Source organism: Erinaceus europaeus, chromosome 10 (genome assembly GCF_950295315.1).
Source record: "Erinaceus europaeus chromosome 10, mEriEur2.1, whole genome shotgun sequence".
In the NCBI taxonomy this organism is placed as follows: Eukaryota; Metazoa; Chordata; class Mammalia; order Eulipotyphla; family Erinaceidae; genus Erinaceus; species Erinaceus europaeus.
This window is the reverse complement of record NC_080171.1, coordinates 48,892,171-48,904,652: the sequence shown is the minus strand read 5'-3', so window position 1 is coordinate 48,904,652 and position 12,482 is coordinate 48,892,171. Positions and strand designations below refer to the sequence as shown.

Below are 12,482 nucleotides of genomic sequence, written 5' to 3'. Positions count from 1 at the left end.
AGATTGTGCTGCTAAGAACATAGGTATACATAGTTCTTTTTTTGGATGAGTTTATGTGATTCCTTAGGATATATCCCCAGGAGAGGAATTTCCAGGTCATGGGGTAGGTCCATTTCTAGCCTTCGGAGAGTTCTTCAGATTGCTCATCATAGGGGCTTGACCAATTTACATTCCTACTAGCAGTGAAACCTCTCCAGCATTTGTTGTTGCTATCATTTCTGATGTATGACATTCTCACGGGGGTGAAGTGGTATCACATTGTTTTTATTTGCATTTATCTGATAATTCATAACTTGGAGCATTTTTTCCATATGTCCATTGACCTTTAGGATCTCTTTGCTGAATATTCTGTTAATATCCTATCCTCACTTTTTGATGTGGCTTAGTTTGGTGAGCTCTTTACATATTTTGGTTATTATCCTATTGTCAGATGTATGACATGTAAACATCTTCTGTTCTATAACTAGTCTCTTTGTTTAGGTGGTTTCTTTTGCTATACAGACGCTTTTTAAATTGAGGTAGGTACATCAGTTTATTTTTATTTTAGTCTTCTTTTCAGCTGGATTTGTGTCATTGAAGACTCTTATAAAACTTAGGTGGAAAAGAATTCTTCCAATAGTTTCCTTTAAGTATTTGATAGTTTCTGGTCTAACATTCAAGTCTTTGGAGTTTACTTTTGTGTATGGTGAATGTAGTAGTTCAGTTTCATTCTTCTGCATATTTAAACCCAATTTTCTAAACACCATTTGTTGAAGAGACTCTCCTTATTTCATTTAATAGTTTAGGCCCCCATGTCAGAAATTATATGTCCATAGGTGTGGGTGCTTATTTCTGGGATCTCAGTTATATTCTACTGGTCAGTGTGTCTATTTTTGTTCCAATACCTTGCAGTTTTGATTACAATGACTCTATGATGCAGTGTGAGACCTGGGTGTATGAGGCTTCCAATTCTATTCTTTTTTCTCAAGATTGCTGTGATAATTCTAGGCCTTTTCCAGATCCAGATAAATGTGGATTTTTTTTACCCTGTTAAGAAAAATTAGTGGGACCTTGATGTGGATAACATTAAATTTGTATGTGGATCTGTGTAGAATAGTCACTTGAGAGTACGCAAAGCTTCATGAATTTGTGTGTCATCCGCATGCAGGGGACATTCTAATCTTGTCTCACTCTAAATTTAGTATATGTGCTGCCTGAAGCAAGGGCTACTGTTAACTCTGAAGTTACTGTTAACTCTTACGTTCCATCTATGAGTGAAATCATTCAATATTGTTTTTTCTTCTTCTGTCTCAACATTATACCTTCAAGTTATGATTAAGCTATTGCAAAGGAGATGATCGCATCATTTTTAGCAGTCACATAATATTCCATTGTGTATATGCAGCACAACTTTCTGAGCCACTCATCTGCTATTGGGCATCTGGATTACATTCAAGTTTGGGCTATACAGACTATGCTGCTATGAACATAGGTTTATAGAATTTCAGACTCCTAACAACATTTCCTAAGGTATGAATTTCTTTAACATGCTTAATAAGTGCCCCTACATGCCTTTGCTGAAGCACGTCTGGTATATTTCTCTCTCATTTTAGATTTAATTGTCAAGAAGTTCTTTCCTTCACAGTTTCTCTGTGATGTTCACTAAGAAGTGTTTTCAGTCATTTAGAATATGCTAAATTCTCTTCTTTATGCAAACTGAATGAATGTTCTCTAATTACAATAAAAAAAAATAACCATTCTGGCCAGAAGACATCTTTAAGATTTCTACTAAAGAAATTACCTTTAACACGTTGAGAACACTCTATAATCATAAGGTAGGGACTGAGAGCAACTTCTCACTAGCTGAATTATTCAGACTTATGTTTCAAGGACATTATAAGCCTGAAAGTTTCTTCCAAAGATTCATAGTGTCTTCTGAACTTCACACTCTGTGGGAAACAACTTTCTCTAGTCCCTCTGTCATCTGTAATGTGCCAGCCAGGCTTCTATCCAGTTGAAACCATTGCATGAGAGACAGAGCTGGTCACAGACATCCCTGTGCCAGGAAGGACAGCTCAGACATTTGCCATCTGTGTCTCAGATTTCTCTAACTTGGTTCTTGGGTTGCTTGTCTAAGAACAAACCCAAATTTACTATTTCCTGCTTCTTTGAAAATTGGGAAAATTGGTACATTATACAACACTAGCATGTTGAGAAGGTCTTATTTTACAAGATTTCCTCAAACTAAGTGTAGTACCTCTCCCTCTCTTCCTTCTCTTCTTCCTCCTCTCCCTTTTCTCATTGTGGTGAAGCAGCATGCATTCAGATGGGTAGGTTAAAATTAATCTAATAAAAGCAAGGTCATTTTTATGATGGCATCATATCTTGTGTAGAGAAGTGTGATTTTCTCCCATAGTCTTAAATATTTATTGAGGAGTCAGGAAGATTTCATAAGTGCACCAGACTTTCATACCTAACTTCCAGAAATCTCAGCACCATCATAGTTCAGAGCTTAGCAGTGATCTCATCTTTTATGAAAATAAGAAAATGACTTTCTAAAAAATGTTTTGGATAAAAATTGAATTTGAATTGTATATGATTGGTTACTTGTTAGAGAGTCACTGATAATGGGCCTCTCACTAGAGAGATAGCTCAGTGAATAGACATATCAATAGTATGTTATGTCATGGGTACAATTCACGTTTGAGGCTAGCAACACATGGTAAGTGCTCTGGCAGTGGAGAAGGCTATAGTGGTGTTTTTCTCTAGCTCTTTATCTGCATGTCTAGGTGAAAAAAATGTCCCAAAGTCAATGTCTAGATGAAAAATTTGCTCCAGATCCAAGAGACTGCACCTGTTTGAGATCTCAGCTCTTCAAACACACACATATAAACAAAATACGTAGTTCTGACTATCATATCTCCTTTTCTTTAGTTACATGGTAATATAATGCTTTGGAATACTGAAAAGAAATTGTATCCTTATGGTTGTTTTTCCCTTCCATATAAGTTTCAATAAGGCATATATTATAAAGTAGCCTAGTTAAAATATTTTTATTATTTTTATTAATTGATTAATGTTATCAACATTATTTTATTTATTATTATGTGGAAAACTGAAAAATGTTATGAATGTACAAACTATTTACTATATTTATTGTCAAATGTAAAACATTAATCCTCCAATAAAGGGAAAAGACCCCAAGAATTTGTTTCTCGGTATTATAAATAAATTAACATAGTTAAAAATGTTTTATTAATTTATGAGATAAGGGAGTAAGAGAGGTAGACAGAGGGAACTAAAGCTTTACTATGGCATAGCCAATACTGGGATAAAGCTCAGGACTTTATGTTTGCAAATCTGGCTCACTACCTGTTGCAGAACCTCCAGGGTCAACATTTTTCTTCTCTTGATTGCTTCTTCTTATTCCCTATATCCTAATGTCCTTTTCCCACTTTATTATTTGACCTCTGGTCAAGGTACAAAATAATCACAAAGAACTTCAGTGAAACTGAGATGATATCTGCAAGCGATGCAGAAAATCATGGAATGGAATGTAGAATCAATTACGAAAATTGATTAGACTCTTTTTATGCACCTACCATTGAGCCATGACTTCTGATAGGGTTGATACAGATGCTTTCTTTAATCTTTGCAGTGATATAAGGCAGGAATTGTTAGTCACATTTTAAAGGTAAGAGAATTACAGCTTAAAACTTTCAAGTAGCTCTCACAAATTCTTTTTCTTTCTTTCTTTTTTTTTCTTTTTTGGTCTCCAGAGTTATTGCCAGGGCTTGGTAGCTCAGTGCTTGCATTATGAATCCACTGAACCTGGTGGCCATTTTTTTTTCAATTTTGTTGTTTTTGTTGGATAGGACAGAGAGAAATTAAAAGAGGAGAAGAAATTAGAGAGGGGGAGAGCCCTGCTCTGCCGCTTGTGAAATGACCCTTCTGCAGGTGGGGAGGCAGGGGTCAAACTAGGATCCTTGCTCTGGTCATTGTATATATGTAACTTGGTGTACCACTGCCTGGCCCCAATTCATGGGTGGTAGTGGGGTGTGTTTGTGTGCGTGTGTGTATGTGTGTGTGTGTGTGTTTGGTTGGTGTGTTTTTGTTTTTGAGCTCATGTGCTTCAATTCTTTATATTTCACATATGAAAGGGATCGTCAAGTAGATATCTTTCATTTCCTTATTTATTTCACTAAGCATAAACATCTCTAGTTCCAACCTTTTTGTCCTGAAGGACACAATATGTTTTTTTTTAATTGCTGAATAGCACTCAATTAAGTTTGTTTTTTTTAATTTAATTACTTAATTTATTAGATAGAATCACAGAGAAATTGAGAAGGGAGAGGGAGATGGGGAAAAAAAACAGAGAGACACTTGCAGCTCTACTGCACCACTCCTGAAATTTTCCTACTGCAATTGGGGACCAGGGGCTTGAACTCAGGTCCTTGTACACTGTAATGTATGCACTTAACCAGGTGCACCACCACCTGGCCCCTCCATTGACTTTATATCCCATAACGTCTTTACTCAGTCATGTGTTGATGGTTATTTAGGTCACTTCCATATGTTGGTTGTTATGAATAATGCAGCTATGAACATGTGGGTGCATAGATACCATCAAATTAGTGTTTTTTGGATAAATGAATAAGAAAGTTTAATCCCCCAATAAAGGGAAAAATACCCCCCAAATATATAAAAAATAAAAAGAAATATAGTTTGAGTCAGGGTTGCTAAACTGGACAGCTGTGATACAGGTTTCTATTAATGAAGGAATTTTCTTTGGTCAACTCTTAAAGGACTTAAGATTGTTTCATTAATTGAACTATCAGTTTTTAGTACATGTGATGGCAGTGTTAGTACAATAAAGACACCTCAGGGCTGGGTGGTGGCACACCTGGTTAGTGTGCACATCACAGTACACAAGGACCAGGGTTCAGTTCAAGCATCTGGTCTCTACCTACTAGGGGGGAACTTCTCAAGCAGTGAAGCAGTGCAGTAACTCTCTCTCTCTCACTCTCTCTCTCTCTCTTTCTCTCTCTCTCTGTATTTCCCTTTTCTCACAATTTCTATCTCTATCCAAAATAAATAAATAAATAAGTAAAAATAATTTTAAGAGAATAATAAAGATAACCTCTTATGCAACTTGGGCAGGAACTTAGAAACCTATGGCAGCTAGATAGTTTCCCATTATGGCAAAATTTAGAAGATCTGGCTATGATCTCCCAAGAACTGGTGGTTTTTTTTTTATTTTTTATACAACTTGCTAGAATGTAAGTGTGGGAGACTAAATTTCCTTAGAAATAATCTAGAGTTATTCGGGGGGCAAGGGAGGGGGACAGTGGATGGGATGGGACACAGTCTTTTGGTGGTGGGAATGGTGTTTATGTTAAAAAATTAAAAAAAAAGAAATAATCTAGAGTAAGAATTATGGGAAAGAAAATTAACGAATAAGAAAAGGAAGTGTCAACTCATATTTACAAAATATAATCCTGGATTTTCTTCACTTTTCAGAGTAGGAAATTCAAATCAGAACAAGATGTGAGATCCCAATTCAAATAATAAAACATTATTTTTTAAACAAAGGTGTCATACTATCTTTGTTTAATATGATTAATAGTCAGAAATTCTAAAATGTAGTTGGGAGTCCTTTTTGACCATGATTTTTAAAAAATAGTTTTTATTTATTTTAAGGGGGAGAGAGATATAGAGAAACAGAGAAAAAGACACAAAGACCAGAGCACTGCTCAGCTGTGACTTATGGTGGTGCTGGAGATTGAACTTGGGACTTCAGAGCCTCAGGCATAAGAGTTGACTTTGCTTTTAAGATTTACTATTCAAATTATTCCTAGAATTGGGTTAAAGCTTGGCTGTTCAACCTGTGTGTTCTATTCATATGAAATAGATATCAGTAATAGAAGTCCTACACCCTCCTGCTGTCACTCTCACCTCTTTGTCCTGCTTTTTTGTGTGAGACATGGGATAAGGTTTGGTTAGGAACATATGAGTAAGTATATGAAAAACACTTCTTTGAAAGTAATGTGGTTCTAAGTAAGTGTTCAGGAACTATTATGTGTTATTAGATATAACATTCAATATTTTCAACATCAACAATCAAACCATTGGTGCTGGGGTCTTGTGAAACTTTGTAGTACCAAATATCTTACTTTTTACACAGACTTCAGTTGAGAAATGCTTTGTTTGAATAGTGGCCAAGTCAGTGAACAGAGGGAAGGGGGTGACTTCACTGAACCAGAGTTATAACTTCAACTCCCAAAAGAAAACTCTATGCACCTCAGTCTGTTTTTTATGTTAAGTTTAATTTTATGGTAGGGATTAAAATAATTTGGAGAGCCAAGAAGGCTAACTGTCCAGAGAGAGGAAGTTGTATATCCTTGAAGACAAGATTGTGGTTTGTTGCATACCAGGGTTGGGACTGCAGAATTCTAAGTAACAATTATTCTGAAGAAAGAGGTATGATAACTTCAATATTTTATGATATCCATTTTATATGGACTTAGGGCATGGTGGTATTACCAGCTGATGTGAATTTCTCTTTGGCACAGTATTCTGGGACAGCCTAATGTTTCTCAATTATTGTGTCCTAAACTTAAGTTTTTCCATATCATGTTTTCATTGCTTTGAAACATCCTTATACACCTCTGTTAATTTTTAAAATAATTTAAAAATATATAAGCCTCAAAGTATAACTAGATTTGTAAATTATCTCCTTATTTTCCTTAATTTTACTTCTGAAGAAATTAAAAGATGGAGACAAGATTGCAGAGTTAGTTTATACTAGTGCTAAACATGAAATGAAGGATTTTTAATCCTTGGTTCAATAGGTAAACAGATTTATTATTTATTATTAATAGCGTGCTGGACTTCTGAATATTGAGGAAATCAAATACTTTTTGAGTACTTATTATGTGCTAGGTTATGCTTTAAGCACTTTATGTCGAGTAACTCATATTGTTCTTAGAGTAAAACTATGAGGACAGTATATTTTTCAGATGAGACTGAAACATAGGTGAGTTAATTTACTGAAGGCCACAACAAGCAAGAGGCAGAGGTAGGATTTGATTCCATGCAATCTAGCAACTTTATAACTTTATATCTTCTTATCTTTTTTCAGTCAATGCTGGGGCTTCACTGCTCCAGGTTGAATTTTCAGATAGAAGGGAGGAGGGGAGGGAGACAGGTGGTGATACACCTGCCTGAGTACCACCGAGTGCAAGGACTTGGGTTTAAGTCCCTGATCCCCACCTATAGATGAGAAGCTTCATGAGAGGTGAAGTGGTACTTTAGGTGTCTATCTCTTTCTTGCCTTTCAATTTCTCAAAATATCTCAAAAGGGGAGAGAGAGGAGAGAGAGAGAGAGAGAGAGAGAGAGAGAGAGAGAGAGAGAGAGAGAGAGGAGAGAGAATGGGATGGGATGGGATGGGATGGGATGGGATGGGATGGGATGGGATGGGATGGGATGGGATGGGATGGGGAGGGGAGGGGAGGGGAGGGGAGGGGAGGGGAGGAGAGGAGAGGAGAGAAGAGAAGAGAAGAGAAGAGAAGAGAAGAGAAGAGAAGAGAAGAGAAGAGAAGAGAAGAGAAGAGAAGAGAAGAGAAGAGAAGAGGAAAAACGAAAGAGAGCACAAGACAGGGGCAGACATCACTGCATGGAAACTTCTTCCAAGGTGGTAGGGACCATGCTCAAACCTGGGTTGTTCACATGGCAAAACAGTCTCTGAGTTCACATTGTTAAATATGAAACTTTACTACATCTGATTTAATTAACTGTTTCTGCCCACCTGCTTTGTAATCTATTCTTATTTATCTATCTCTCTTTAAACATGCTTCCATCTTTAGACTATTTGGAAGAAACAGAAATCATTAAAAGGCCACACATACCCATTTTGTACCTTTCATATAAGTTTATTTATATAACTGACATTTTAAAAAATTGACTAGAGCTAGTTTGCCCATAGGGTGCATGCATACTTCATCAAGGATGAAGCCTTGGGTCTGAGACCCATGAGATCACCATGGCACCAGGGAATGCTCCATGAGTGGTGGAACAGTGCTTTGGTATCTCCCTCCTTGCCCCCTTTTTCTGTCAGTTTCTCTTTATCTTAAAAAATAGATATCAGTCTAAGTGCTGCAAGAAAAAAATACATATAACATTAGATAACTACTATAAGAAAATTTAATATATATATATAAAAATCTACCACATACAAGGCATTTATCTAGGATAGCAGTAAATGAAATTCAGATTTATAACAAATTCTGTTCAATTAAGTTAACAAAATTGTCATGAATAAAGTATATACTTCTTTAAAATTATAATAAACTTGATACTAAAACTATGCTCCTCATAATTCAATTTCAAACTGAAAGGCAAGACAAGTTTTATAGTGTCCCTAGTCTTTCCTCCTAATGTGAGTTTATATTATAAAGTGGGAGAGTTATATTTGTTGGCAATTAAGTTTTAAAAACATATTTCAACAATTTTCTAAAAGTTTTTTCACATGAACATATCTTTGGGGTCCACTATATATTTTGCCTTTTCCCAATGTCATTATGTAAACACTAACAATAGAATTAAGTAGTTTAAGCCTAGTGAATCCCCTGATATAAGAACTTAACTTTCATTGTTACTCTATGCATATTACACATTAAGATTTATAAGTAAAGAGATAGTGTATATTCTGACAGTAATAAAAACATTAAAGTCAGAAATGATAGGAGTTTTATGAGAAGTAGACATCCCACATAATAACGATCTCCACTGTAAAAATTTGGAAAATGGTATCTGTGGTTTGTATCTGGGTTTACAATATTTTATATTTGGAAATTTTATTTTTCTTTCCCAATAACATCCAGAAGCTATTATGTCAGTTTTATTTTTTCCCCACTAACTTGTCCATATACTAAACTTTCTCATTCAGCATATCTCCCCCCAAATGTTTATGCATCTTAAAATGAGGTGGACATTCTAATTTTGCTGCATTATTTTTTTTTCTAATAAAATACTAAACATGGACCAAAATAATTATTTTCTTGTGGGTGTTTTAGTGCTAAGGACTAACTAACTGCATTATTACAGATATCAAAATTTTGGCTCTTATATTTGGAATAAACCCTATAGCATAATAAAAATGAATAATAAGGAACACACACACATACACTGGAAAAGAAAACCTCTATTGAGGACCCAGCCGTCCATTCCCTGAAGAGATGTAATCTATGCATAACAATGCTTAAATCAGCACGACATTTACAACACATATTAAGTGGTTTGTTATTTATTTCAAGACTTTAATTGGTACAATATATTAACAGCATTGTTGTAACAGTCTCACTTATGATTATTTTCCCCCTAAAAAGAGAAAGATAGGGAGAAAGGGGGAAACAATCAATGAGAATTATGTTATAACCCTCATTTTCTTTTCCCTTGAGCCTGAATAAACTGTTAAAGTTAAGAAGAAGAAGAAAAAAGAGGAAACTAACTTCAACCATATTTTATACTCATTTCAATTTTAATATACCCATATCAGTATTTTTTCTGATATCCTAATATGGCCTATTATGAGATTTTTATTTTCCCTAGGACAAAACACCAACTTTCTCTCCCTAAGAGCTTCTTGTCATTTATTATTGTTGCTATTTGGAGAAAAAGCTCATTAAAATATTATGAAGAACATAGCATAACTATGTGCCAACCTCCACCTATGAGAAACAGCTGTAGCACTATATATATATATATATATATATATATATATATATATATATATATATATATATATATTACAGTAAACTTGACTGCAGACGTTCTCTTTCACCCCATCTTTACTTTGCCTCTGTTCTACAATTCTTTGTCCTGACTGGAGCCCAGCAAATGTGTGAAGTGCACAGGCTACAGTGCATGCATTGTCAGTCTGTCTGGGCTTCAAGCACCAAATGTTATTATTCCATCATTAGCCTGTAACTCACGCCAGGGTAAACTGTGTGGTGCTAAATGCCTCCAAACTTTTTTTTTTTGCTCTATTTTATTCCTCTGGTTATTTTTAAAATGTATCAATGTATCTTTTTCCTCCTTCACTCTTTGGCACAGAAGGATCTGCAAAGTGCATTCAACACACCCAGTTCCCAAATCCGTGCCTCTCTCCCTTCTTTACATTATTCCACTTGCTTTAAAACCAAAAACCAAAGAACCTTGGGCATAATAAAAACATTGAGATCTTGCCTATACCACAAATATTTGTGGAAAACACATGGTGCCATTTTGCCAGACTACTCTTATTTGTTAAACTGAGTTAAGTGTAATGCGATTCCAAAAACTGCCTTTAGAATGAAAGAAAAAGCTTGTAAAGCCAGGGAGATAATTACCACAATCTGGGTTACAGAAAATGCAAAACAAAAGAGCACAATCACATTTTGTGTGTGTGTTGTGTATATGCTTTTTTGTTTTGGTTTGTTTTTTTTCTCTCTCTATGTTGATATATCCAAACATGTAAATATTCCATGGCATATGTTGTATTCAGATAACAATCCACCCGAATCTTGTATAGACAGAACCACAAAGTCTGTAGTGGACAGTAGAATGCTCAGGGTGAAATTATCTTTTCATAAGACAGGGTTTTGTTTTCTTCTTTTCTTTCTTCATCTAACGAACAGCCACCCAAGAATTGCAGTTATCAGAAGTTGCCAAGACTCTGACACCCACCTACCCTCCATTTGAAATTGTCAGTTTATTTTTCACACATAAATAGGAGTTGATTTAAAAAGAATTTTGCTTCTAAAACCTTTCATATGAATCCACAGGAATACTAAAGGATCTTCCACTTCTACCCCACTCCCTATGTTATTTTTATGGGAATTATTATGCTATCAGTCTTCCTGTTGTTGGGAATGTTGTCTCTTGGGATAGTTTTTTAGACTGGACTATTCTCAGTTTTCTTTGTCTGCCAATTATGTCTAGATCTAAACCACTTTTGAGACAATTATTTCCATACGTGCATGTGTATGTAAATATTAATAATGATTGCATGAACATAAATTTATGTATATATAAACACCACCCCCACAGTTATTTCCCATTTTAAAGAGCTAGATATTAGTCCATAAAAGATTCATTTTCCCCAAAGCAGTTTGTTAATATACTTTATTAAAAAGAAAGAACAAACTGTCTATATTTCCTTGTTTTATGTTTAAAAGTGAACCTTGTAGGTCTGATCTAAGCTTTTTGGTATGTTTTAGCTGAGTTCAGATTGTAGGCTGTAGGTTTCAAAACTCACATCACTCAGTTTTCTCAAAAACCATCACTGCAGTTCTCTCTTTAAATTTCATCTTGACTGTCTCTAACAGCTCCTGCTGACCCCATCATTTCCTTTTCTTATTACTAACATGATTCTCCCCACATGTACAACAGATTGATATTTTTCAGAGGAAAACACAAAAAATATATTAGGGTTTCTTCCTTCCAGATGTAGACATTTTGCCTTCCAAACAGTAATGAGAGGACATAGAAAATGAACCTGAGCTTGGAAGAAAGAAACTACAGGACGTCACTAAGGTGCATGTAAGGATAAACCCATGAAGCCCTTGAAGCAGGATTTGGCAACAGAACTATCCCATTGAGCCAAAAACCAGCCAGGGCATAGAAGCTTGTTATTATGGCTTGCTCTGTGAGTAAGACCCGCAGGGAGGGTGTGAAGGCTGCTTAGTGTGAAGCCTATTTAGAATAGTGAGGGAGTATGAAATGAGATGGGTCTTGAAGGGGTCTGGGTCTAATCGAGCTGTGGCTATTCCTAACCTGCTTAATATCTAAAGAACATGGTAAAATAACACTATCTTTACAGCCCATAACAAGATCAAAGATTCCATTTTGAATCCTATGACTTTCAAGATAGGTAGTTCCAAATAATGAGAAATTTAAGCTATCTGTTAGGAACTGAGTGAGAAGCAACACACTTGAATGGATATTTGTGATTAAATATTATTCCCAGTTTCATGGAGGGAAATAAGATGAAGTACTTCAACAGTTTAGACTGAGAAAGACTAAAATGTTAATTCTTACTACCTGAGTTATATGAATTATTTTTTATTCTTTTATTTTTGTTTCTAGACATGGGCGAATTGTCTCCTTTATTTAATGTTAGTTTTAATTACATGAAATGTAGACTACTTATTTTAAAGAATGTAATATTATATAGTTCAGCCTAACTATTCCTTTCCTAAACAGAAAATGTCAGCTTTCTTCTGTTTGGCTCTGTTTAGAGTCCAGTATTATTTTTGTATTGTTTTGTTTCTTCTCTGCTTTCAAATTCAGTCATGCTTCATATTTTAATTCTGTTGAAATCTGGAAAAGTGGATATTTGGTTAAGTGAAAAGAAATAATTTAAAACCTGTGTTTTTTGTGGGGTCTAGATGAGGTAGTTTTTCCTTCAGTTCTATTTTGAAGTTCTTTATAATAAAGTTCATTTTCCCAGATGATGTGTTCT

At 35.2% G+C, this 12,482-nt stretch overlaps 1 pseudogene; it reads right to left on the bottom strand.

The window, feature by feature from the left end:
• Positions 1-1,102: 1,102 nt before the first annotated feature.
• On the bottom strand, positions 1,103-1,202 carry LOC132541084 (U6 spliceosomal RNA; annotated as a pseudogene).
• Between the last annotated feature and the right edge of the window lie 11,280 nt (positions 1,203-12,482).